Source organism: Delphinus delphis, chromosome 9 (genome assembly GCF_949987515.2).
Source record: "Delphinus delphis chromosome 9, mDelDel1.2, whole genome shotgun sequence".
NCBI classification, from domain to species: Eukaryota; Metazoa; Chordata; class Mammalia; order Artiodactyla; family Delphinidae; genus Delphinus; species Delphinus delphis.
Genome location: NC_082691.1, coordinates 76,885,012 through 76,910,895, shown reverse-complemented (window position 1 = coordinate 76,910,895; position 25,884 = coordinate 76,885,012). Strand labels below are relative to the sequence as shown.

The 25,884-nt window shown below is 34.1% G+C and overlaps 1 pseudogene; it reads right to left on the bottom strand.

Annotated features, from left to right (window-relative positions):
• Positions 1-748: 748 nt before the first annotated feature.
• LOC132430529 (ADP-sugar pyrophosphatase-like) overlaps positions 749-25,884 on the bottom strand; it is an 80,082-nt pseudogene continuing 54,946 nt past the window's right edge.

Here is a 25,884-nt window from a genome sequence, read left to right as displayed (position 1 = left end):
GGTTTCAAGTCTAAGAGGCAATCCCAGATGTCATTCACAAGTAGTGCTCTATGAATTAGGGTGTCTTTCTCAAAAGTCTAAATTGTCTTCAAGGCTTCCTGTTATAGGTAAATGTTTTCTTAGATCATTGCTTATAGCAAGGACAATCACTGCTTTGAGAGTGTCCATACATAAGACAAAGTTTGGAATATGTGTTTACTCTTGTATAACTTCAGAAGATACCAGTGACTTCTTCCATTCTCCCATCCTGTAGAATATCTCTCTGCTTATGACTGGGTTTCTGGGTATCTTTCCTACACCCAAGCTGAAGGTACAGCCCTGTTCCTGTCCCTCATCAACTTTATTTTATGCAAAAATCCTAGAATGACTCAGGTGTCTGTCATTCCCATTGGCTTCCTTTTCACTTCAGAAGCATATACCTCCTTGCCTACTAGCATCCAGCGTCCTTCTCATTCCTGCTGTGTTCTCACTGCTAGCTTAGCATTGAGCCAGATTCAACAAATAATTTCTCGAATATGATCTCATCTTTTTCGTTTCTTCTCAGAGACTAATATTTATGTTCTGTCATTGTTTCAGCTACCACCCCACTTGAGGATTTTTTTTCTTTTTTTTCATTCTGTGTTGCTTATATTGTATGGAAAAGTTAATTTCAAATCGACATTAAACTAAGCTGAATACAAAGTCTTAGTAAAGGAGGCCCCGGTGGTCTCATTTACAAAAACATGGCCATTGCTCTTTGCACCTAAAATTACAGGAAGGGAACTTCAAACAGCTTCAGCGCGAGAGCATAAGAAAAGACTGACATCCACCATCAGATGTTCTTCAGTCACTTTAGCATCAAATCTCTTCAAGAGATCATTCTTTAGCAAAAAATTACTTCCACAAATTCTCTATCCTCTGGCTTTGGCTTAGGTTTTACATTTTCAGCATCATCTCCATTAACAGTTATTGCCACAATGTATGTGGTACTGCTGACAAACTTGGATCCATACTTACAGCTAAAGAACATTCAGTAACGTCACCTTCATTGCCAGTTTCTTCCTCAAGCTCCCAAAGAGCAGCTGCTTCTGGGCTTTCATTACTGACTGTGAGACCTGTGGGGAATTCTAGGCTGTAGCTTCCCATTGGCGGTCAGAACTGTTTCACCAGAACGATACATTCAAAATAAAGTGTTCTTTGCAGCACTGGGATAACTACCACACCATCAGCCAACTATTCTTCCCAGTTATGTGTTTCAAAGTTTCCCAAGTTCTAGTTTTACCAGTAGGATCCATGTACATTGTTTCTTCAAGCTCGACTGATTTTCCTTGTTAATGATTCCTATAGGTCTCAAGGGGTTCAAACCAGAAACGGAACAGAACATTGTTCAGTATATTTTCACAGCAATTCAAAAGTTTTTGCAAAACTCTCTCTGGAAATCTTCAGGGAAAATCATACTTTGCTACTGTTTTCTGGCAACTTTCTATATTCTCAGAATAATTCTCAAAGCCATTTTGGGTTGGTCCTAATGGCCCATGAATCTGGCAACACTGGGAGTCATGCCACTCTGATAGCTGGACCTGATTGAAGCCATGTCTGTGGACAAAAGAGTCCATCAGTTTTAATTATGGTAGGCAGATTTCCTGAAGTGACATTCACTGTGAAACTCATTCTGCATATTTTTAGTTCTCCTTTAGAGCATAATATGTCTTAGTATCCCTTGTCTTATTTTTTCCTTTTTGTTACTTATCTACGTGCAAACATCTAGTATTTTCATGACTCCTATCTTTATATCCCTTATATTTCTCTATTCTCTTCATTTCCCCTACATTTTCTCCCATACCAAGTACTACAAAACTTTTCCCTATTGAGTCCATGTAATTTCCCCTCAGTAACTGGTTAATCTTGTACACCTTCCTGGTCAAGGCACCACCTTCTCTCACCTGAATTATTATAACAGTCTCCTAATTGGCCTTTCTGATTTTTGTCCTTCTTCCCCTACAATCTACTTGTAACAAGGCAGCTGGTGTGATAATAAATAAATAGTGTCTTTCATTTGTTGAAATGTCTCTAATACACTGGCTTCCAGGGTCTCAAAGAGATAAAGACAAATGGCTTAAAACGGCCACCAATGTCTACCATGTTCTGAGCCTTTCCACCAATGTCTACCATGTTCTGAGCCTTTCTTATAGCTCCTTGACTTTATCTCCTACCATTTCTCTCCTCCTTTGAAATATTTCACACTCCCTGAATGCAGTGCTATAAGTATTACATAAAATAATTGTATTTTCCTGTAAAAAATATATATTTCCATTTACAATAATAATGCAGACCTTTAATCAAATTTAGTGGACCTTTTCCTTTTAATAAATAACTGAAAATTTAAAAAAATGTAGCTTCAGAAAAATATTTTTTTGAGATCAGAAATCTGTTTATGATTGTGTATAGTCATTTAAAGAGTATATTTAGGTTTCTATTACTGAAACTTAAATTATATTTGAGCAAACTGTGTGCTGCAAGTGACTTTTTGGCATAAATATTATATGTTAGCCCATATTTCCAGGCCTTTTTGAAAACGTACGTAAAAATTGCCAATAAATTACAATCCCATGGGATTTAAAAATTTCTTCAGAAAATAATTTTCAAGAAAAGGGAGGAAATTATTTTTAGCAAAAAAAATTTATTGAGGGTCTTGGATAGCACTATCTCATTTAATTATTATAATAAATAAAGCACGTGAGTACTTTAACCCCATTTCCAAGGAAACTGAGTCCCAGAAAGGCAACGTAGTTCTTTTGATGACATATAGCAACTATGCGTCAGAACTGGGATGTAAATTCATTTCCTTCTAACTGTAAATATTCTACTTCCTGCTGTGTCACATCATGGTTTCTTAAACAATAGTTACTACCTTTGATATAATGACCACAAATTTGTATTTACTAGTATTAAAATCTTTACATATCTGCTAACATTAAATCGAGCTTGTTAAAATAGAGGCATTTAAACATATACCTTATGATACATCATGTAGATATTTTTTAAGTCATCATTTTTTAAATTCATTTTTATTGGAGTATAGTTGATTTACAATGTTGTGTTAGTTTCTGCTGTACAGCAAAGTCAATCAGTTATACATATACATATATCCACTCTTTTTTAGATTCTTTTCCATATAGGTCATTACATAGTATTGAGTAGTGTTCCCTGTGCTATACAGTAGGTTCTTATCAGTTATCTATTTTATATATAGTAGTGTGTATATGTCAATCCCAAACTCCCAATTTATCTCTCCCCTGCCTTCTACCTTGGTAACCATAAGTTTGTTTTCTACATCTGTAACTTATTTCTGTTTTGTAAATCAATTCATTTGTACCATTTATTTTAGATTCCACATATAAACGTTATCATATATTTGTCTTTCTCTGTCTGACTTACTTCACTCAAAAAGACACATGTACCCCAATGTTCATTGCAGCACTATTTACAAGAGCCAGGACATGGAAGCAACCTAAATGTCCATTGATGGATGAATGGATAAAGAAGATGTAGTACATATATACAATGGGATATTACTCAGCCATAAAAAAGAATGAAATAATGCCATTTGCAATGACGTGGATGGACCCTGAGACTGTCATACTGAATGAAGTAAGTCAGAAACCGGTGTAGATATTTTAAGTGTAGTATTTTTTTCTTAAAGAAAATTTTTAGCAATTGATGGGCTAATTTAAGAGAAAAATAGTTTTTTAAGTCTAATTTACATACAGTAAAACATTCCTTTTGATGTAGTTTTCTGAGTTTTGAAAAATGTATTCAAAAGTGTAGCATCACCACAGTTAAGATACACAACTGTTCTACCTCTCCAAAATATTACACTCTGCCTCTTTGTGTTTTAACACCTACACCCACCTCTAACTCCTAATAATCACTCATCTGTTTTTATATATTTTCTCTTCCTACAGTTTTTTTCATTTTCAAGAATGTCATATAATTGGAACCGTGTTGGCTGTAGCCTTTTGAATCTGGCCTTTTCACTTAGCATAATGTACTGGAGATTCATTCATGCTGTTGCACGTTTCAACAGTTTGCTCCTTTTCATTGCTGAATAAGTATTTCATTGCATGGATTTATCACAGTTTATTTATTTACCCATTGAAGGACTTTTCCAGGTTTTGATGATAATGAATCAAGCTACTCTGAAATTTATGGAAAGATTTTGTTTGAACGTAAAGTTTCATTTCTCGGTTAAATATTTAAAACTAGATTGCTGGGTGTTATAGTAAGTGTCGGTTTCACTTTATAAGAATCTGCCAAACCATTTCTAGAGTGGTTGTACTGTAAAGGTACATTTCATATTATACTGTGACCCTATCTGTTAAATAATATAGTTTCCTAATTACTAACACTGTATTTTAATCTACTGTATTTTCATCTAGAGCTATGATCTAGAAAAATTCAACCATTCATCCTAAATATCTCCCATGTTAGTGACGTTGATTTCACAGTATTCAAACTCATAAGTTAATAATGGAGACTTAGAGCTAATAACGAATTACAAGTTCATAGTAAGTTGGAATATTTTTTTAAATTAATGTGTTCTTCAGTACTTTCCTAATGATTAATATGTACTTCAAAAATTTAAATTAAATATAATATTAAAGTATTATAAATAAAGCCTAAAACTTTCAAATAATTAGAGTAATTCTATTAAACTTGGTATTTAGAATTTTTTGAGAATAATTTTTAACTTGAAATAAAGTAACAGCGCAGAGCTTACAGTGCAAAGCAAATTTAGCTACATTGATTTGACAGTCTTTCAAAACTACATTTTATTTTCAGATGCCCATTCTAAAATCATCTTAACATTTACAATTGTTTTGTTTTTTTTTTTCGGTATGCGGGCCTCTCACTGTTGTGTCCTCTGCCGTTGAGGAGCACAGGCTCCGGACTCGCAGGCTCAGCGGCCGTGGCTCACGGGCCTAGCCGCTCTGCGGCATGTGGGATCTTCCCGGACCGGGACACAAACCCGTGTCCCCTGCATCAGCAGGCGGACTCTCAACCACTGCGCCACCAGGGAAGCCCAACAATTGGTTTTTATAATTGGTTTTCTTCTAGAAAACTCCAAAACATGGAACACTAATAAAGGGCTTGAAATGGAAATACCCTAACTTCTTCAGGTGGAGTAACTGTTCCCCAAATGGATCTAAGTTTGGTATATGCTTGTGTCTCTGATAAAGAATCTCATGAGGATCACCTGAGTGTCAGTCCTGCACTGATTCACTGTCACCTCCATATGATTTGATCAAGAAAGTCTTGCTGAATGCAAAATATACCATGAATATAACGGCCAACCATCCTTCCTCCTCCAAAACTTCCTCACAGTATTTGTGATAGTTGACCAACCACTTTGTCTTAAAATATAAGAACCATTTAAGTCATTTATCTCTGTGAGTATTCCTTATACCATGATTAACTCTCTTTACTCACGCCCTACATTTAATGTATTAAGTTTTAGCATAGATCATATTCTCTTTTCTCTATACTCCTAACAATTTAAAATCTTCTATTTCCCCCCTTTTTTAAAATTTTATCATTCCCTCCTTTTAAATGAGTCTCTATTTCTATCTTTAATGATGCTTCTGTGCTTCAGAAGCACATGTCCTTCAGCTTTAGGGTTTATCTATTGTTTGCTGATAGGCAGCAGAAAATTGCAACCCAAACTGAACACTTCATCTTATCCCATTAAATACAATTCTTCTCCAGAAACTTAGCAAAATTCACCAAGTTTCCCAGGCTTGAAACATTGATTCCTCACATTCCTTTCTTGCTTATATCTATCCAACCATTATTATTTTCTCTCACTGATGCTAATCACTTCCAGTTTTTTCTCTCTTCCTTTAAAAATAACATTCTAGTTCAAGCTCTCATGCCTATTTCCTTGATTATTCAGTGTTCTAACTGGCCTCATTTTTTTCAGCCTTTATCCACTCATTCACTTTATATAATCCTCCAAGGTAAATGCTCATTTTACCCAGTTATATTTTAGCAACTACATTGGTTTCATATTTATAACCAAGTGAGGAACAAATTCCATCATCTGTCATCATGATAGTATGTCAGCTTTTCTTTCCAGTCTTAACTTCTCTTAGCTTTCAAAATCTCTGTGCTCAACGGAAATTATACTGTTTAACATGCTTTAAATATTTATTATTTCTCTGTGCCTTTCTTATGCTTTTTCTCTGATTCTACTATAACTCGTTTTGTGTGTTTGTGTGTGTGTGTGTGTGTGTGTGTGTGTATAAAATGCTATTTACTCTTCATTTTGGCACCATTTGTTAAAGCAAATCAAAATTTCAATTCTGTATATGTGCAGTAATTGAAGATTGGCAAATAATTGGGTTATCAACCATATTAAAATAATATGTTTATAATAATAAAATATAACTGTATTATTGTTTATAACATTAAATAATACTTGTTTATAATTAAAATAATATTGTTTATAATATTAAACATTAAAATAATATGTTCACAGTATGATTTTAATGTCTTATACAGCCATACACATGCATCGCAGGTTATCTCTAAGGCATACTGGTATTTTTTGTTTCCTTCTCTGTATTTTTCCATATTTTCTAAGCTCCATACAATGGATACCATTTGTCATAAGAAATAATACATGATTCCTGTTGATGAGGAAAATAGGATCAACAATATTCATAAGTACGAAAAATATACTTATCCATCTTAAAAGTCAATTTCATTACAATGAATCTTCCACTAATCTCTCTCTCTTTGAAACTCCCACAATTCATCATTAAAGCATTATTAACTCTGACTCACAGATACATTTCTTTGGCAAGGTTAAGAGTTATTAATGACTCCTTCCTGCACTCTCTCCATAAACAATTTGTCACTCTCCCTTGTTGATTTTTATTTTTAAACATTTTTCAAATCTTCCAGTTTCAAACCCCACTGTCCATATGTACATGTCTAATCTTTCTTTGCCTGAGTGACTATACTAATCTTCTAAGTGGTTCTGTTTCATCTGCTTTCTTTTCTCTCCAAAAGCATCCTCTATATAAAATATGATTTTGCATATATTTCTAAATTGATATTGATTGATAAATAATGAAGCAAAACGAATGGAAGAAAACAGAATCAATAAATTGAGTTTGCATATTCATTGGCCAGATAATTAAATCCAAATTCAAGAGTACTACATACAATATTCTTCATAACAAGCCATTACTGTAAATAACTTTATGCATCTGATTGAAGTTTTATATATAGATTATTGTTAGCAACTTTGCTGGACCATACCGAACCTTACTGATCATCTATAGCAGTGTTCTTCAATATATTTTTCATGTACCTGAGAATATGCAAAGACTTTCCAAGAGATGTGTATGTAGATTTGGTCAGTTTTAATAGAATAATGTCCACATCCTCATATTTTATGTGTACCACCTCCTACTGTTCCGTCTGAGAATGAATCTGATGTCCTACAAGATCTCTTTTTTCATATTTTCACTTTACTCACCCAATCTAAATCACATGGGACATTTTTCCAGGGTGTAGAAATCTACAGCACTCAGAAACATTGATGGCCATGTTAAGAAATAGCTAAAATAGAGCCATTTGTATAAATATGGATAAATCTCCAAATTAATGTTAAGTGAAAAGCAGGTTGATGAGAATGCTTACAGGATGTTACCATTTATATAAGCATCTAAAACTTAAGATAGTACCATGATTGGTTTACAGGTTCATACTATGTACTATGTGCCCATACTATGTAAGGGAACATTTAAATGTATGATCTCTGGAGCCAACATGCCAGACTGTTCAAATTCCAGTCACACACCTCTTACGGGCTGTGTGACTTCAGATGGCTGCTTATTCCTTAAGACCATTGTTCCCTCATAGGTAAGATAAGAATACCACAGTTGCTAGTTTAATGAATTGACATCATGATGTAAAATACTTGGAACAACTTCTGGTACACGGTAAAACAATAAATATTGATTTGATGATTGTTACATTAATTTAAAAAATAAAACTAAACGGCACACAGTGACTTTAAGATTATGGTTACTTTTCAAGAGGAAAAGAGAAAAGAATCGATGGTGACAAGGTTTTATTTGTATCTGTAACATTTCATTTCTTTAAAAAACAATTAACATCTGAAGCAAATATCCTACTCCTGTATGACCTAATCTTTTATTTTTTAACATCTTTATTGGAGTATAATTGCTTTACAATGGTGTGTTAGTTTCTGCTTTATAACAAACTGAATCAATTATACATATACATATGTCCCCATATCTCTTCCCTCTTGCGTCTCCCTCCCTCCCACCCTCCCTATCCCACTCCTCCAGGCAGTCACAAAGCACCTGAGCTGATCTCCCTGTGCTATGCGGCTGCTTCCCACTAGCTATCTATTTTACATTTGGTAGTGTATATATGTCCATGCCTCTCTCTCGCTTTGTCACAGCTTACCCTTCCCCCTCCCCATATCCTCAAGTCCATTCTCTAGTAGGTCTGTGTCTTTATTCTTGTCTTACCCCTAGGTTCTTCATGACATTTTTTTTTCTTAAATTCCATATATATGTGTTAGCATACGGTATTTGTCTTTTTCTTTCTGACTTACTTCACTCTGTATGACAGACTCTAGGTCTATCCACCTCATTACAAATAGCTCAATTTCATTTATTTTTATAGCTGAGTAATATTCCATTGTATATATGTGCCACATCTTCTTTATCCATTCATCCGATGATGGACGCTTAGGTTGTTTCCATCTCCAGGCTACTGTAAATAGAGTTGCAATGAACATTTTGCTACATGACTCTTTTTGAATTATGGTTTTCTCAGGGTATATGCCCAGTAGTGGGATTGCTGTGTATGACCTAATCTTAAGTGAGCTGATTACATCTTCAACTACTCTTTTTCCAAATAAGGTCACCTCCTGAGGTATTGGGGATTAGGACTTAAACACATGAATTTTTGGGAAGACACAATTCAAACCATAACAGGAACACCCCTCCAAAGATGTAGAAGGACTTCAAACTCATTCAGGTCCTTTTTAGTAGGGGTGTAAGGAGTCTTCATTAAGGAGTCTGGAAGTTTCTCAAATCAACTCCTTTGGCTTTGGGTATAGTATATAAAAGTGAGAGCAAAATGACTGAGTTGAGTTCCCACAGTTTTTACCCCATCACCACCACTTTGTGGCCAAAAGTGGAAGGAGAACGTATGGAAAAGATAAGCTCCCCAGTGAGTGTTTCTTATGAGAAAAACCAGGAAAAGAGAAAGCTTACAGTGTATTTCCCAGAAGGCTTCTCAGGGAAGGGAATATGTTGTGTTTATGGCAGTAAAGAAAGAAGAGAAAATGTTTAAATAATGGCAGTGAGATATGAGCTTTGATTTAGAAATTTTTTCTCTCTTGGATGAATGGTTTCTATACCTTTTTTTGTCTTAACAACAACAAAGAAAACCTGAGAGTCATGTGGCCAACTTATAAAGAGTATTAGTGAAACAGTGAAAAGACCTCTGCCTTTGAATTTTCATTAAATAAAACCATCACAACCTGCCACCAGGGTTGTAAGGCACATTTGGGAAACCAGAAATTACATCAGCTGAACTTGAATAGTGTTAACATAAATTATGCAATGAATAATTCTTGCTGTTGCTAGGTATGGTTTGGGCTAAGGAAAAAATGGTTAATTTACCATCAGGAACAAAGTCAGCTAACAGTGTACCCATCTAAGACATTCAGGAGAACTAATTGATCAGAGTGGTGCTGCTACGGCTCCTTCCCTTGACTCAGCTCTGCAGTGAAAATAGTCATGCAAGTGGAACGAATTAGATCCCTGAATTTGATGAGGAGAGCTCAGAGCCAGGGAAAGTTTAAGACAGGAGTGCCTAACATGACCCCAGTGTAACAGTGTGGTCCATAAGGGAGAGCGCTTTAGTCATTAAGACATTATTCTCTTAAATGTTTCAGAGAATATAATGCACAGGGTAATGACTTCATGTACTGTAAGAGGAGAGAATTAAATGTCATTGTAAAGTATCCATTCATCAGATATCACCCATTTTCTAGACCTAAGTTTTGAAGAAAGACCCCCTCCACCTAAGAAATGACTCCAGGCGGAAGTGAATTACATTTTCAGCTTAAGAAGAAGAGAGGGGAAGCTTAGAACTGAAAGTGAAGTTGAAGAAATGAAAGAGAAGGTGAGAATGGGAGCCATGAGCTATTGGTCATCTCTTATCCAGGATCTACCAAGATTGAGCAGAATGATGTAAAAGGAAAAAAAGAAAAGGACAAGAAAAGAAATCATGGGTTTGTGAACTCCTATGTAAGCCCAGCTCTTGATGTTTCCAAGTCTGGGGAGGGAGGATCTTTGGGGGAAGACGGGATTTGGGTAGATAGATAGTTAGAGAGGAACAAAATAAGTGTTCATAAGATTTTCTATGTACTATGTATTTCCATCCCATCAAAAAAATGCAAAAAAAGTTTTATTTGTATCTAAATTCCTTCTTCTTACCATGCTTTCTTAATGATAGAACCCCAAACTAAGTCCCAATGTAATGAGGCCTACTTCTAAACAACTTCTGCCCCTCAAGTGGTTCTTAAAATATTAGGAGCACATGGTAATACGTACTTTCAAAAATCCCAACGTGGTTCTGATAGTCTTTGTTAGGAAGGCAAGCTCCTTGCCTCCATTCCCTAGAGTATCACCATGGAAAGTAATTACCTTATTAGGAAACCATAATTATTAAAAAGTTAAATTATTTGTCTTTTAAAGCATTCTAATCTTTTATCAAAGGAAAAGAGAGAGTGTACATTGTATTTCCCAGAAAGTTTCTCAGGGAAGGAAGTATAACATGTATGAAACATGCCAAGGAAGAAAGAAAATGGTTAAGAAACAGCAGTGAGAAATGAGCTTTAATTTTTTTCTGCTCTTACATGAATGGTTTCTATACTTTTTTTGTCTTAACAAAGAAAACAGAGTCATGTGACCAATTTATAAACAGCATCAGTGACATAGTGAAAAGAGCTCTGTCTATGTATTTTTGGATATATTTTTGATGAAAGTAGTCAAAAGGTACAAGATAAGTTATAAGATAAAGAAATACTAAGGGTGTAACATACAACAACCTTAATATAATTAAATGCAGCTGTATTTTATATATGAGTTGTTAAGAGAGTAAACCCTGAGTTCTCATCACAAGGGAAAAACCTTTTTTCTTTTTCTTTTGTATCTTATATGAGATGAAGGATGTTCACTAAACTTATTGTGATAATCATTTCATGATGTACGTAAGTCAAATCATTATGCTGTATACCTTAAACTCATACAGTGCTGTATGTCAATTATATCTCAATAAAACTGGAAGAAAAATCAAAACAAGCAAAAAAAAAGAATAAACACAAATATTTTTTAAAACTCTAATCCTCCACTGTTCAATAGATTCCAAAGACTTGATATAAAAATTATTTCATCAAGAGTTTTTAATATTGATTACATATTGAATGGTACTATTTTGGACACATTGGTTTAAATTTTAAAAATAATTCCATTTTTTGTTACTTTTTGAGTGTGCCTTCTAGAAAATTTAAAACTAGACATGTGGGTCACATTATATTCCTATTTCTGTTGTTGTAGCCTAATAAGAATCTTATTTGAAATGATACTTCATCCAAGGTCCATTTGTGAGATTGTAATTAAACTCACTTGAATAGAATCTAAGAAAAAACTTTCCACTTTACTTAATATTGGTCAATATCATGGCTAAAATGAGTTTCTAGTTCCAAAGCTCCTTGAATATATAAACATAAGTTTCCTCATTTTTATGAGGTTGGCTTTATATTTGTTCCCAAGATATCAGAGATTGAGAAAAACTGTAAGGAAACGTGGCTTCCCAAACATTGTAGTAAATAAAGTCACTTATTGAGGATGGAACAAATGATGCATATTGCATTTTTTTCAGGAATTATTGTTTTAATGATTTCATATGCCACTTAAAACCTCCTTGGTAAACTAAATACAAATCATGTGAGAAATTGACAAGATGAAATTTTCCATTCAGGTTTGGATTTCAGTCTTTGATGAAAACTGTATTTGGGCTTTGAAGCTTCAGGAACACCCTCAGAGATTCACTCATAGGGATAAAAATACAAATCTCTTAAACAACATGAAAAACAATACAAAACAGAGCACAAGCCACAATTATTTTTAAAATTTATTATTATTTTTCCAAGATAGGCCTACTTAAGAAATATATAGTACTTTTAAAGTTATATTAATTTTGTGTTTTTTAAATTAAAGATTTTCACCCAAGTGTAAATCACATTGTCTTTGCAAATAACAGTGTATACAAATAAATATAACTCAGAAATGTTTGAAAAAGACAATTCCAATCAAAATATGGATAAACAGAAGAATTGATTTGAAGGAAAATAAGATTAGATTCACATATTCATACTTCCTACTATCTTAACAATCTCAGTTGATAACTAAATTTTTGTAAGTATCAATATCTAACACAGACCTGGGGATAAATTTAAGAGCCAACTATATATTTAAAGAAAATAATCAAATTATTGTCATCTAATGCAGGCTGTTGAATCCCCTGCTAAGATTAGATTGATCCCAAGTGTACTGTGTACATTTTGGTGATTTGTTCATCATATTTAATTGCCTCTGGGATGACACAGCTACCATTTCTTTCAAAAGATCATTTCACTCTCTATTTGTTCTCATTCTTGTGAACTTTGCCATTCTAAAAATGAGCCAATGTCAGAGCTTAGCCAAAAAAAAAAAAAAAACAGGAAAAGCAAAAACCTTTGCCATTCTACATTCTATAATGCTAGAGTTCCATTTTTCTCAATCACAACCAGTTGTTAACACTAATAACAAGTTGGATGAATGGGCGTTAATAAAGGACAACCTTATTTATGATTAGTAACTTGAATATCTATGGAAAAGTGTGATGACCTTTTCTGTCACATGAATTTTAACACTCAGATGAATCATTCTTTCCTGAACATCAGGGACTCACACACCCTCAACACTCTAATTCATGCTGACTTCAACTCCTATAAATTATACTGATATTAATAAGAAAGAATAAAGTTCATATAATCAAAGCATTGTCTCAGGAACTACTGAAAGTGTCTATTTCCCTTGCATTAAAATAGATGTAATGTATAACCCAATAAATTTCACTTGCTCTTTTACCTTGCACTTTGCCACATGTTCTTATTTACTGGGTTCATTTATACACTTTCCCCTTCTTTCATGATTGGTCTTACTTCTCTCAGGAAAAGAATATAACAGGGATTCATGCATTTACTGACAGACAAGAAAATACAAGCCAAACCAAATAAGAATGTCCCTGCCTACTCATAGAACCCATATGACCCACAGAGGAAAAGGGACAGAAGATAGAAAAGAATTTCTGATTGCTGTGGAGCTACTCTGATTTGAAAATAGTGGCTTATCCAAAGAAACCTATTCCAAGTGAAAACAAATAGGACTTCATTCATAAATTTTCTCATCTGCTACAATCAGAAGTCAAAGTTGAGAGTGCCTAAGGCTGATGATCATCGTCTTCTAAATACAGTATATTTGCAAAAAGCGTAAGTGAACCTTCTTTCGAAAGCTCTCTAAGAAATGACAGACATACATTTCCTAAGGTGTTTATAGAAATGAGTATGTAATTTGATTTAACTTTTATAATTATATATTTTTATATTTAGCTTATGTTGACCCTTGGTATTATTTTTTTTCTGTCTCTACTGGTGTGTTTAATATGTTTATTTATTATCAAATTTATAGTTAATTTCTAGGATGCTTATCCTCTCTTCTACATCACTGGGAAAGACTCTAAGTAAGTATGATGACAATCTTTATGGTTATCTCCCAGGCACTTTTTGCCTATTAAATACACAGGAATTTAATTTAGTTAAAATCTGAATATCTTAAGCTAGCATTCAGGGTTTGAAATTTGTAACTCACATTTAGTTAATTTCTTACAACTGATAGTGATTTTTAATATTGGAACTATTTTTTTAAGTTATTTTTGTCAAAAAATAAACTCTCAACACAATCAAAAATAAGAAAATATTTGGTTCTGTGATTTATTAAAATGACTTTTATGGGTAACGGACTTGGATGAATTAAAAAGAACCAAATTAATTTCCTACTCCCCTGAAGGATTAATAGTAGCAAGAAGAGGAGTAAAAAATATGACAAGGAAATGATATAATAGAAGACTAATGTGGACTATCTATAGTATTAAAAAAGTAAATTTTCACGAGCACCAAAGTTACTTTCAGCAAGGAAAAATAATGATGCATTTATGTATTATTTATCAACTACAAAATATTTCGACAGACCTTGTTTTTCTTTATTTTTTAAATTTTAAAAATAGGGCTTGCCTGGTGGCGCAATGGTTGAGAATCTGCCTGCCAATGCAGGGGACACGGGTTCGAGCCCTGGTCTGGGAAGATCCCACATGCCGCGGAGCAACTGGGCCCGTGCTTCACAACTACTGAGCCTGCGCGTCTGGAGCCTGTGCTCCGCAACGAGAGAGGCCACAATAGTGAAAGGCCCGCGCACCACAATGAAGAGTGGCCCTTGCTTGCTGCAACTAGAGAAAGCCCTCACACAGAAACGAAGACCCAACACAGCCAAAAATAAGTAAATAAATTAAATTTAATTTAAAAATAGCTTTACTGTGAATATAATGCATATGCTATATAATCCACTCATTTAAAGTGTACATTTCAGTGAATTTTAGTATATTTACAGAATTGTGCCACCGTTACCACATTTTACATTTCCATCATCCCCAAAGGAAACCCCGTTTCCATGAGCAGTCACTCCCCATTACTTTCCAGCCCTAGACAATATTAACATACTTTCAATCTCTAGATTCTCCTATTTTAACCTTTCATATAAACGGAATCATTCACTATGCAGTCTTTTGTCACTGACTTCTTTAAGTAGCATAAAGTTTTCAAGGTGCATCTGTGTTTCTAACGTCTATCAGTAATTCATTCCTTTTTATGTTGAACACATTTCTGCTGTCTGGATATAACATATTTTTTTAAATTCATACACAAGTATCCATTCATTAATTGATAGATATTTGGGTTGTTTCCACCTTTGGCTATTAGGCGCTATGAACATTCATGTACAAGTTTTCATAAGTTTTTATTTCTCTTAGGCATGTAGAAGTTGAATAGGTAAATCATACAGCAACTGTATATTTAACTTGGAAGAACTGCCAGAGTGCACCATTTTATAATCCCACCATTTAATAATCCCAATCATCAATATATGAGGGTTCTAATTTCTCTACAGCCTCACAAAACTTTAAATGATCTGTGAAATATAGTCATTTTAGCAGATGTGAAGTGATGTCTCATTGTGTTTTTTCTTTCAATTAAGACTTTTTTAGAGCAGTTTTAGATACAAAGCAAAATTGAGTGGAAGGTACAGGGATTTCTTATATAACCCCTACCCACACACATGCATAGTCTCCCCTATTGTCAACATCCTCCACCAGAGTAGTACGATTGATGAACTTACATTGCTACATCACAATCACCCTACTTCCATAGTTTACCTTACTGTTCACCCTTGGTGTTGTACATTCTATGGGTTTGGACACATATCCATCACCGTAGTATCATACGGAATATTTTCACTGCCCCCAAATTTTTCTGTGCTCCATATATGTATCCCTCCCCCACTCTAACTCCTGATAACCACTGATCTTTTTATTATTTCCATAGTTTTTCCTTTTCCAGAATGTCATATAGTTGGAATCATATGTTGCCTTTTTAGATTGGCTTCTTTCATGTAGTAATATGTGCTTAAATTTCTTCCATGTGTTTTCATGGTTTGATAGCTCATTTCTTTTTAGGGTTGAATAAAATTCCATTGTCTGGATATAACAAAGTTTACCCATTCACAGGCTGCAGGGCATCTTGGTTGTTTCCAAGTTTTGGCAACTGTGAATAAAGTTATATAAACATTTGTGTACAGGTTTTTGTGTGGACATAAGTTCTCAACTTCTTTGGATAAATACCAAGGAATGCAACTGCTGGATCATATAGCAAGAATATGTTTAGTTTTATAAGTAACTACATACCACACCGTCTTCCAAAGTGATTGTACTGTTTTGCATTTCCTCATTAATGAAAAAGAATTCCTCTTCACCTTATGTTTGTTAACACTCAAAACTTCTAGGAAAGGTGTCATTACCCCTTTGGCTTAAAAAACTGAGCTTCCCAAAGTCATGTGAAGAGTTAAATGAAATTATCAGCTTGTTATAAAATAGTTCTTGATTAGGTTGGTACTGTCTTGAGCTTCATAGGTATATTAGGATCCCCTAATTTGTCCCTGCACACAAATATAGTAGCTTTCCCCCAATCATGAGAACCACTGTTGACTAAAGAGGATAATTTTGCCTCTGTCAGATTACTTGACTGATACTCTCGGAGAAAAATATGAAAAACTGAGTAGAAAGAAGTCAGTGGGAAGAAAATATGCCAAAACCCCCCAAAATGCTAAGTTCTGGAGGAAGCGTCATTGTTGGATGTAGGAAGTACAAAAAGGGCAGTTTCTTAAGGAAAAAATAGGGATACCTTAAAAATAAGAGAGATCCGTTTCAGTAAACACCATGTGAGCAAAGGACACAAACAGGAGAGTTTCTTATTGTTCCAAAGACCAGCGGGTACAAGTATAGCAGATGCTCACAAGAAGTTTGCCACAAGTATCTAGGCACAAAGGAGGAGGTCTAAGAACTGACAATGAACGAAAGCAATGAATGGCAATGAATAAAACATGGGCAAAATTTGACATATCTAAAGTGTTGGTATCTGTTCAATGTACTGTTATAATATTTTTTTCCCTGCAAAACCAAATGTTATGGAGAACTTCAATACATAGTTTTTAAAGGAATGTTCAGAAAAGAGAAAACGATGATCAAAAAACTACCTTAGGTTTGCAAGTATTGAGTGTTCTAGGAAAACTTACCTTTTCTACTCATGCCTCTTACTTTTGGAATGCTTAACAGAACAATATTATTTACATCCAGAATCAGATCATTCTGTACCCAATTATATCATAAAGGTATACACAATCAGTATGATAAGAATATGGTGGGGATAATTTTATACTGCCTTATTTAAAAGGCAGACTATCTTCAATAATCTAATATCATAGCTAAATATATAATCATGATCTGGTACTATATAAAGATGTTAACACATTTCAATGATTTTAATTCAATTCATCATGCAGTGGTAATAAGATAAAGTATTTTTCACCAAGGAGTTCTCAGACTTGCAAGGAAATATAACCAGATAACGAAACATCTGCAAAAATGTCATTATTGCTTTGAAAAGGGACTACATGAATTCCACTAGAAACACATTTAAAATATCATATTTAATTCCGAGCACCACATTTTAAGAAAGCTATTGAGGTATTAAAGTTCAGAAGAAGGTGACCAGACTGATTAGAGATTAAAATTAAACTAAACTAAGGAAGTTAAAATATATGTTTTTTTGTGCCTGAAGAAGAGAATGCCAAAGGGAAACATTATAGCTGCATTTGCATATGTAACAAGCTATTATTTCAGTATTGGAAGCAAATTATACTCTTCTAGAGGGCAAACATATGACTAAATATGATTAGATAAAAGTAGGCATATTTAAATTCACTATTTAAATATTTATAGCTTCCCCAAAAAACAAAGGCCTACATTCTCAAGTAATCATGTCTATTAAGTATATTACCCATCAGTGGAAGTTTTAAGTTACATAGATTACCATGTGAGTGATGCTATAGAAGTGGTGTTTTCTAATTAGCTAATTAAACTAAATGATGTCCATGATCTCTACCAATTCAAAGACATTTTAAGTCAAACTGAGATTCTCTTTCAATTAAAAAAAAGCAGTTCTGTCATTTAAACCCCTTGGTCTTCATTTCTTCAACCTGTAAAATGAAGTCCATGAGCCCTTTAACCCATCTCAACTATATGGTAAATTTATTGCTGGAAATCTCCAAGGTTTCACTCATAATACAGTAATTTAGTAGACATACTGAATGCTTACATGCCATGTACTGTGCTAGGCACTGGAAAGAATAAGACATACTCCCTCTCTGGGAACACACAGGCTTAGACATTATATGGTAAGCTCTAAAGAGTGATTCACAAAGCATGGTAATATATTTTATGGAATATATATATTTTAAATTATAGGGTCTTCTGCAGTTTCCACAATGATTAGTGAGAGGATGCTACTAGAATTTGGTATGCCAGAACCAAGGACACTAGATATCCTACCAAACCCAGCATGAATGTTCTCTACCCTACAAAGTTTTGAATAACCTGCCAAACATTCATAGACATTGAAAACTTGTTAGAATTATCTAAACGTAAATCCATACACTTTAAAGCAAACAACATATATATTATTGTGACTGCTAGTTCAGTGTACTTTCCAATATAAAACCATCTTTATCTACTAGAGCATTTAAATGGTTAACAGAAGGGTCACAACACATTTTAAAAACTACATTTCTATATAATAGCAATGCAAATCTGAAAACAAAATATTTCCCTTCACAATATCATAAAAATAAAATATACTTAGGATTAAATTTAACAAAAGAAGTGCAAAACTTGTACACTGAGAAGAACTACAAAATATTGCTGAGAAAAAATTTTAAAAATGTAAATTAACATAAAGACGTATATATTCATGGATTGGAAGACTTAAAACATGCTAGCATATAGATGAATTCCCAAAACATTATACTAGGTAAATGAAACCTGACTCAGAAGACCAATTTACCTAATTGGTAAATATAATTTTTTTAGGTTTGTTAGTACTCCTTGTTGTGTGATTCTATCAGTAAGAAATATCCAGAAAAGATAAATCTATTCAGACATTAAGGATGGGAATGGGGACTGATTGCCAATGAACACAAGACTTCTTTCACTGGTGGTAATAATGTCCCCGTATTGGATTGTGGTACTGAACTGTACACTTACTCAAATGAGTGAATTTCATAGCATATGAACACTACTTCGATACAGCTGCCAAATACACAGACACTCAGTCACAGGAAAGCAACACCTGTCAAGTTTACATTTTTCAAATCTTGGAGTGAGTGAAACTTTTCTAAGCCTGATCACAAGTCCAGAAACTGGAAGGGAAACAACTGATAATTTTGACAGCCTAAAATAACAACCAAAGCAAAACTAAATTCTTCTGAATGAAGAACATGCCATACATAAAGTAAAATGGAAGTAAAAAGTTGGGGAGGGGGATGAAGCACCTATGAGAGAATGAGCTAATATCTTTAGTTTAATAATATAATCAACAAGAGATAGGGTAGCAAAAAGTCAGTAGGAAAAAATTAATCACAAAATAACATTTTTATGACGAGAAATGCCAATGGCCAGTAAGTCTCTGAAAAGATGTTCCATCTCATAATTAAATCAATATAAATAAAATCCTGGTCCCTTTTTCAGCAAACTAATTGGTGAAGAAAATTTTTCAAGGTTTGTTAGTACTCATTGTCAGGAAACCTGTGGTAATAGGGTACTTTCAGATGTGTCTTTGGTCAATGTTTTCTGGAACTGATTTGAAGGCCAATTTGTCAATAGCTATTAAAATTAAATGCACTTATCGTCCTCCCAACTGTTCTCCTCCTAGGAATTCACTCCACAGATTTTTCTTAAGAGATCTCTTAAGTAGTTTGTCATCATAGCATTTATGGCTTTGACAGAAGTGAAAATAACAAAAAATGGGCTATCAATTTAAAAACTCTAAACTAAATCGCAGTATACCCGTAAGCAGAATACTCAGCTGTCAATAGAATGTATAAGGTATAATTCTATGAACAAATTATTGAAATTTTTATCATGAGGAAAAAGTACAAAGGAGAAAAGAATATTCAAAATGTTTGCTTTTTTCTAGAAGCATTCTTAAGAAACTCTTAACACTGATTTCATTTGGGGTCAACTGGGATAAGCAAAAGAAAGAAAATGGTTCTTTGTCCTTATATAAATTTTAGTTTGAATCATTAACCTTAAAATACATTTTATTGTAATTATTTACATTAAAATAGTGTAGAACAGCATTTTAAGAAATTAATTTGAAATGTTCTTTGTGGAACTTTTGATATTTTAATATCAAGCTTCACTTAAAAATACAGAGCCTTTCAGAATAAAAGCTCATGAATAAAAATTTGAAAATAAGCTATTTTGGGAACAGATATATGTATTGGTACAATATTATTCAATGACATTAGCCATCCTTTATCTTCTAAAATAAATAACTATCTTATTGCCAAATGAACATAAATGTATGCTTTTCAAAGCAATTATAAACTACACACTTATGTGCACAAATAAATTTTAATAAAAAGCCTGCTCATTTCTTTTGTTCCCAGTAAAAAAAAGTAATGACTCTCTTTGCTGTGAATGTATTTCTTATGCTGGAAGACAGTATGAGAATGGTCTAAAGGAGAGAGCCCTGGACCTAGGGCCACAAGACCAATGTCTTCTGGATGTGTAGGCAAATTGTTTAATCTCTCTGAACCTCTGTTTTAGCAGCATTATGCTAGTGACAATGGTCTTCACAATTGCTATCACAAGTATTGAAAAGTGATATAAAAAATTAGCCATTGCAACCTGCAATGGAAAAAGGACAACAGTAGAAAATTGGTCAAATTCAATAAAGTGCATAGTTAGTTAATGGTAATGTTGATTTCTTAGTTATGGTAAGTGTACTAGAGATATGTAAGATATAAGTCTGAGAGGAAGTATATGAAGGGTAAACTAGAAGAAAGCACATGTATATGAGAACAGAAAAAGGAGATAATCCTCTATTTAATACTCATATTCCTTTGCCCCTTTCTACTTAGTGCACAACATCCCTGAGAAGAGTGACTGTAATTGTTTATAAATAGTTACTGATGACAAAGGTCCTGTCTGCTGCCTTGAGGCTCAAGGGTTTTACTGTATGAATAATGAAAGAAAAAATACTGAGTCTCTCTGTGTCCAAACTAACACAATAATAGCACTCCTGTGAACCTCATGGGTCTGAAGTAAATTCCAGAGTAAGCCAGCTCAGCAGTCACAACTGAAAATGAGGTGCAAACAGCAAAGAGCAACCTCCACTGTCCACCACTTGACCATGCTGCAGGGCACACAGAAGGTCCCTGTGCCGTTTGCAATCAGCGTCCAGCATCAATCTCTCTCCCAGAGAGTCTCTAGGCTAGGTCAAGCTGCAGGGTTTCTCCTTTCATTTGTTCATTTTCTTCTTTCCCTTTTGCTTCTAATCAGAGCTATTTGGTGAGGTGCTTTATTATTTAAGAGCAAAGAGAAAACTCAATGAATGAAGAATTTTAGTAAGCTATAATTCAGTTAAGCTGAGAAAGATTTTACTGCCCAAGAACTGTACAACAATTATATATATATATATATAATATTATATATGTATACATATATAAATAATAGAAAACACATATTTACAAAACAGAAAAATTGACAGGCTTCAAAAATGCTTTTATTCAGGTGTAAGGGAAAATGTGCCTTGTTACAATGCTTGCTTTATGAAATCACAGGTTTTTATCTCAAAGGCTAAAAAATACCCTGAATAATCATTTCATTTAAGCTTAAAATTCTGAATTATTCAGAAAATTAAGGTAATAATACATACTTAAGATTTCTTAGATGTTTATCATGTGTGTCAGGCTTTGTTTTAAGGACTTAACATTTATTATCTCTTATAATCTTCACGAGGACATTATGAGGTGGGTAATATTATTTCCCCAGTTTACAGGGGGAAATGGAAATACTGAGGATAATGTGTCAAAGATCACACAGCTGAGATGTGACGGAGCAGGAATGAAGCTCGAGCAGTCTGACTCCTGAACTGTCCTAACCATTGCTCTACATCAGCCACTCCCTTTCACGTCAATGAGAACTGGAGTATTCTCAAAGAAAACTTTGTAAAAAACCGCATACTTATGACTTTTGCTACTACAAAAACATGGGTAAATTTGTGTCTTCTTGGCCTAACATGAAAATAAACATTTTGGCTTTAACCTATGTACGAGACCAGTTTTTTTATTTCAGGCAAATTCTAAATAAAAATAAGACTGATAAGCGTAAAGTTAAGAAACCTAGAGAGAAATATGTACACGTGCAATTATGAAACATCTACTGAACTTCTAAAATGTCTTTAAAATGTATATTAACTTATCTTTAAGTAACAAACTTGTAGTTATATGTAATGCCACATTAATTCTAAGAGAAAGAATCAAAGTTTGTACACTTTAATTAGTTAGAAAGAAATATGAAGGAGTCTTCTAGAACTGCTTCATAATTACCCATTTGGTAATTGCAGGTTCACTTTTCTGCAATTATTTTGGAGCTTTCATTAGTAAATAGAAATTGCAAAGATGACCAGATCAGCAAGTGAGTTTGAGAAAGAAGAATTCTGAAGGCAGTTTCTCCTTCTATCTTTCTGCCCATCTATTTCTATCAATCTATTTATAGTCTAATGATGTCATGCAAATTAAACCCAGATACACATGCAAACAATGCTAGGCAATATTAATGGTTATGGGGGAAGCAGCAAAGCATGTAATGATATTTGGACGCAGTGAACAGAACTTTAGCCACCATCTTGTGGCTGTGGAAGGATCTAGATTGAGCTTATTTTTCATTTGCAAAATTGAGCCTATAGTAAATTCAATCTAATCTGTAGCATTTTTTTTTTGAGAATTAAAAAATCAGAATTCATGTAAAATAATTAGGGCTTGTTTTATATACCACACACTGCCAAAAATAGAACAATTATTTTTATTGTTATTTTACAATTCTGTAATTTTGTTCTAAAGGAATGACCCTGATGAAACTTCAGAGCCAAAGTAGAAGATATGTAAAAAACACTGCAGAGCAAACAGGATTTTGTAATAGTCCTCATATTAGTGACTTTTTTATTCTGTACAGTCTTCAAAGATGAGACTAACTTGTCCCATCTAATATCCTGTATAATAAATAGATATACTAAAAGGGAAGGCTGTAGCATGTGTTTGGTATCATGTACTTAGCTAATCCTCAATAACCAGAGCACATCTAGTTATGACGCATTCATTTAGGGATGGTAGGTGCTTTTTTCAAAAAGAAAGGAAATGCATTTGGTATTAATTATAGCGGAAACATTCCTGCCTTATAAGCTGAAATATGCCTGAAGCAGGAATATTCATTGAAAGAGAGGCACAATATAAAAACATGATCACAACAAAAGTTATAGAATTTGGGATTTTGTTCAATCCCATTTTCAGATGAATTTTAAGATAGTCTGTAGGTCTTAAAATGAAAGATTTTGAAACAACCACTGAACGCTGACAGATAAAGCATGAAACAATGATGATCAGAAATCATTCTTGAGGACTCTTTGGATAAGTCCAGTGAATTTCCTTAGTCAGTGCAAATCCGTGGGTCTCTCTGTTCATTTAATGAAGCTTTGGCTATCTGAGCAACGAAGTAGCCAATAAATGAGTCAGAATTCACATGAACAGGACTCCTTTACAGCCAGGATATAAAGGAATCAGAGTTAGAGGGCATTTGACTTAATCTTTACGGAATAAAGATGACAGGTGGCTCCTATATCTTTGAGAGTAAACTGGGCCAAGATGTCAATTTGCAAATTGATTCCAAAACATATACTCACAAAAGCCAATATGGACACTATCATCATTAAAAAATTAGTTCTAACAGAAAGTAGCCTAGGGAGTATTCAAAATTCTATGAATCCTTGGGTCTTCAGATAGCATTCAGCATGCTAATGTTAGTTTAGTAGCTTGAAAGTTTATAATTTGCACGCGTGCGCACACACATACACACACACACACACACATACACACACACACATACCCTAATTATTTAGGTTAGATAAGTTCAACAATTTTTCATGTCTAAAAAACATATCACAGAACCTTACATTTTAGGTAGGAAAGGAACATGATTTTATAATTCAACAACTGAAATCTATAGAGGGGAAGGAACTTTAGTGAAAGCTCCAAAGATCCTGTGAGGGTGAGGACTTCAGATTTTCTGTTTATTGATGCTGTATTTTTTCTCTATCAGATATAACTTTCTAGTATTAAGAGCAATATTGTCTATATAAATTCCTTTCTGTAATTTAACTGCAAAATGAGTCCCATCTCATTCTTTTGTTTCTGTTCATTTTGATTAAGGATACTAAAAAAGAAGCGAAACTAATCATTATTGAGCTTTTTCAGATCATTTTCTATTTTTTATGCACATTTCTTATAAATAGGTAATCCATAGTAGTTTGTTGAGTCAAATAATGAAAACCTCAGAGACAAGTCCAGGTTGTTTTGAACTCTGCTTAAAATAAGCCACTTGAATCACTGCTTTTTGATTGGTAGAAATCCAAGATATAGTTTGAGATATCATATTCTATTCAAACAGAGAATATCACACTGATGAAACTCTTTTACGGTTTTCAAAGAGCAAACACTATGACTTAACTGCCTTTGAGTCAGAACTCTTAATGTCTGTAGGTACAAAGTTGTGAATTATCCCTCTCAAGAATCAAGGACATATTTAAGTATCTTGATCCCAAAATACTATTTCTCCTTACATGTCAAATTAATCTACATGTGTCCCATACAGTTGTCTCACTGTTACATCTTCTGTAAAAGGTTACTAATGCTGATAACAAAATACGCTTTGGGCATGAGGAGCTCAAAAGATGTCAAAACTGATAAAGTGCATGTTTACAAAAAGGATATGAAAAGGTTAATTATTCGTATGATGAGGCTTTCTGCAGACAGAGGGGCAGGCTCCCAAGCAGGTCCAAAAATGACTAGAAAGACAGAAAAGGAGACTAGCTTGGCTTTCATTGTGATTAGAGGTTCATGAGAATGGGAGCCAGGATGGGTGTGGACTGAACTTCCCACCAGCACCAAAAGGGGGCGCACCCAGGCTTTGACATCAGCATGGCAACGTGCGGAGAGGAGGGGAGGCTGAGTAGTGCGGCTTGAAACCTGTCAGCAGTCAAACATCAAAAATAGAGTCAAATGTTTTATTATACTTAGCTACCCCAAATAGTACCAGATCTATGGACCTAGGGTACAAAAATCCACAGGGAATTAAATAAAAGATACTTCTTTTTTTTTTTAAGTTTAAAAAATTTTTTTAAATTAATTAATTAATTTATTTATGGCTGTGTTGGATCTTTGTTTCTGTGCGAGGGCTTTCTCTAGTTGCTGCGAGCGGGGGCCACTCTTCATCGCGGGCCTCTCACTATCGTGGCCTCTCTTGTTGTGGAGCACAGGCTCCAGACGCGCAGGCTCAGTAATTGTGGCTTACGGGCCTAGTTGCTCCACAGCATGTGGGATCTTCCCAGACCAGGGCGCGAACCCTTGTCGCTTGCATTGGCAGGCCGACTCCCAACCACTGCGCCACCAAGGAAGCCCAAAAGATACTTCTTTTAATGAATAACTAAAATATCTGTATTTTCCTGTAGTTTTACATACATCTGTTAAGGACAAAGCCTGAAGACAAAAACAGGGTCTTATTCTGAATTCAGAAATTTGGCAGCATAGGAATATGCAAGCAAAGACAATTTTCTTTTAATAAGTTTACATCTTCCATTTGGGGATATAAAAACAAATCTCTTGAGAGAGAAGCCTCTGAGACAAAGCAAAGAGAGCATCAGTAAAACGTACTTAATATAGACACATACACATACACCCTCCCACACATGAATTTGCACATTTGGAAAGTAAGCAATTCTTTTCAACTAGTTGCAGGACTCGTTTC